This window comes from Onychostruthus taczanowskii, unplaced genomic scaffold, assembly GCF_017590055.1.
Source record: "Onychostruthus taczanowskii isolate IOZ18803 unplaced genomic scaffold, ASM1759005v1 scaffold21, whole genome shotgun sequence".
In the NCBI taxonomy this organism is placed as follows: Eukaryota; Metazoa; Chordata; class Aves; order Passeriformes; family Passeridae; genus Onychostruthus; species Onychostruthus taczanowskii.
In genome coordinates, this window is record NW_024499351.1 from 5,967,170 (window position 1) to 5,971,133 (window position 3,964).

The window sequence follows — 3,964 nt, forward strand, 5'->3', positions numbered from 1 at the left end:
TTCGCTCTCAGAGCTTTTCCATTCAGCCACTCTGTATTTTAGCATTCTCTTTTTCCACGTGCTGCATCCTGCTTGCTCATGTCTCCTAACCTCTTCAGGTTCAAAACCATGAACTTCATCAGTTCACTTGAAAGAAAACTTTCACGTGCCACAGATTCCTTTTTGGTCCAGACAGCATTGCCTACACTCATTCGGAAAAACAAACACAAATGGCATTAAAAAAAGGATCTCCAGGAAAATACCAATCCACCCCAACTGATCTGAAATCACTTTGTCTGTTCTGCATAAGTGCATTTAAATAGCATGACAGCAAAAATTTAAGTAGATATTCCTCCTTTTCCTTCTTCATTTTGGCTATTTCTCCTGCTCCTGAATATTGCTGCCTACACCATTTACTGCTACATATTTGACAGATTTAAGATGTGTGGGCACGTGGAGTGGTGGCTGTATTGCATACAAAGTACCTTGCACACCATAAATAATCATACACCTGGCAATTATAAAAAAAAAAAAAATCAGAACATTCAAAATTGAAAAAAAAAAAAAACCACTAGTATTAGGTTTAATTTAATCCACCCCCACAGGCCAGGCAGGCCAGATTTTATTCACCATTATCCAGAGTTTGTTAATGCTCTAGGTTGACAAATCCCCAGTGAGGAAGCGCTATCTGGCAAAGGGAGACTGCCCCCCCTTTTCTGATGAGTTTGTTTTGTAACAGATTACTTAATATCAATCCCAGGACTCTGGGAATCAGTGTAGGCTGCATGCCCATTCCACTTCCCAGCTATAAGTAAATATTGAGCTGAAACAGAAGCCAGCCTAGACAAGCCTTAAATTCAGAAATATCAGCCTTGTAATTATAGATGTAAAATCTCTGAAAGCAATTGTCTGTTTGGATGTGTTTTCTGTGCTCCCAGCCAGGACTCTGCTATCAGTGGAACCATCCTCAAATTCCATGACGACACAGCTGAGGAAGGTTTGATTACTTGGCTCAGTCCAAAATTTTTCATGCACAGGCTGCTTTGCCTGGACCTGAAGGCACAAAATAGATATTGTGCCCTGTTTTCCAGGGAGAAATTTAATGCCAAGTTCAGAAGACAGATAGTATCTTCTACTGCATCTCCTCATGAGAACAGCAATTCTGTCATAGAAACACAGAAACTGTCTTTGTTGTTACTCATAGCCTAGCCATTCAACATTAGATGTTGTCTCATGCCCCGGATCTAGTCTTGACTCAGACAAGAAGGTAAAAAATTATAATTAAGGTATTACGTTTTTCTCTTTTACTGGTCTGCTTCTTAACCTAATGGTCCAACCTGAATTAACTTCAATTCTGATTTCTGTTTACTTGTTTATATGAAGCTACTCCCAACTTTTCTTATTCTGTTCTTTCTGAATGTCATTTGCTCCCCTTTCTTATGTGGGGCCTAATGAGCATTCAGAGATACCTTATTATCCCAACATTGCTCTCAGCATCCAATTAGCTAAAACCTCTGCAAGCAGCAGCTAATTGCAAGTTCAACTATGAGCCTTGGAATTCCAAAGAGGAGTTCAGGAGCTGAACTTCTACCAGAACAGACTGACTGGCACCTCTGTCATCCACTGAGAGTCTAGAATACCAATTGCAGGGATGCTACAAAAAACCTCTGCAAAGCAGGTAAGGACGTTGCCTGACTTTTTCAATCCCTGCGACAAACTGCAGCGCTTCCTCTTCCAAAGATGTGACAAGTCTAAATTTGCTCTGCACCATTGTGCCCAGATTTGAGTACTGATTTTAGAAATGATTTAACTGGATCCCACTAGGGATGCTCAGTCCCTTTAAAAACTTAGCTTCGTAAGGCATGTGGTTAAAAGATGATACCACATCTAGTTGAAAATGAGTTTATAAATTGCAATTGTAAATTGTAATTGTAAGGCAATGCTCAGTAAGATGACAAGGTGCTAGAAAATGTTAATGAGCACTGGTCAGCTTCCAACAAATGGAATTTTTCTTTTAGGAACTCTTTTAACATCACAACACACAGGGTGTTTGCTTCCTTTCTACCACTTCTACCATGAGCAGTTTTCTTACCGCTGTGCAGATCAGACACTTTAATGAACTCTGTCTTCAGTTTTTATTATTTGGATTCTTTCACCTTCCAAATGCCACTAAAATCTGTGATCAGAAATCACCAGAATACCTCCTGTACACCTCCTTTGGCTATAAGGCAAAGCAGTTTGAAAAAAAAAATTCTGGCATTTTGCAAAGTTTTTAGGTATTAGATGCACAACTATTATAGGAAACTGAATTTAAAAATGTTTTGCAGAGTTTCTTGGGCTTGTGGCTTTTTATGTGTCCATTTAAAAACAAAACTATAGTTAAAAACTGATGTAAAGAAAGCAACAGCATGGAAGAGATGTCCAAAACCAAGTAAGTAATTTTTCTCTCTCTTTTATCACACTCAGCTATTTTTACTTACTTCAGTTGGTGAAACTGAGTGCTTGATGCAGACACCTGACACAATGGCATGAAAACACGTTCCTCCTTTGAATAAAGTAACAGAACAGATTGAACATATTTGGGTAACACTATATGCCTTACAGTGATAAACTATTTGCATGGGATCCACCACAAAAAAAAATAGAGGGGAAATTCCAAAATACACATCCTTTTTGTGGTTATCTCAAAGTGTTCTGCTTCTCTAGGTGTCACTGAGGCTGCTGCTTAGGGTAGTTAACTGGAACAGTTTGAGCATCCATTGGTTCCACAGGACTGGGTTCACAGTCTGCTGCACATCCTCAAAGACAAAAATCTTATCCCAGGAATTCTTACAGTTGAATTAAGGTCACTGATAAACACTGCAAGCCTGTTAGGGATATAGTTAGTAATTCGTGCGGGTAAAACATATATAAAATATGAACCAAACCGGCTGTACATAGGAAGGGAGGGGCGGGGTAGGTGTTTCATCCTCAGGATGGTGAAACCGCGGCAGACTGGCAAGGACATTTACATGCGAAGGAAAGCTCGGCTGCACAGGAGATGGTTGTTCAGGGAAGCATGTGTCCAGTGGGGCCCAAAGATGATGGCCCGGAAAGATACCCATCTGAGACAGCAAGGGCCATCAACACCTGCCACCTGAACACAGGATTCCGGGAACTGGGGAAACGCTTTGTGCAGCTCAGGCTGAAGAAAAGAAACAACTTGAATATGAAGAACTCTAAAAAGAGACAAAGGGACTCTGCCGCGCGGGCAAAATAAAGAGTATAAGGGGTCCCTCGGAGCAGCCAATGTGGACGTGGGGGGATTTGGTGCAATAGAGGCCAAATCCACATTCACCCAGCCTATTTCCTGGGGTGTTACGCTGTCAGTTTGATTGTTGGCTGTCGGGACTGTATTACGGTGGCAAATAAATTCTTTTTATTAGAATTGGGCATATTTCATTCATATTTTACCTATAACAAAGCCTTAGGACAGAAAGGTGAAAAGAGGACAATGGTAACAGAAAATAAGTCTTTATATAGCTCATGCTTATTTTGATGACTGAGTGTATTTCCTGAGCCTGGGTAGTGATGCACTCATTCAGAAAATCTTAAAGGGGGTCAGTTTTAATACAATTATTGTAAACCACCCCCAGCAGAAATATCTTATCAGGCAGATCACCATCCTACTGCTCTTTGGTGCTACTACTTATAAATAGTATGCTTCAAAATGGTGTGTATGTTCGAGCAAATACATTCCCAAACACACAAGCAAGATTTCAGCCAAAAATGGACTGGCTCTTCAAATAACATCCCTCACATGTCATTCAGCTAAGAACAAATTACAAATCAAGATATAAAAGCTTGTGGATTTCGGAAATGAAGCTGAAGAGTTTTATGAGAACCTTCATTTCTCTGTTTTCACTTCTTTTGACCTCTACCCCATCTTAGTTAGCTGAAAACCCCCTTCCTCTCTGGAGACAGCCCCCAGAACCAAGGAAGAGAA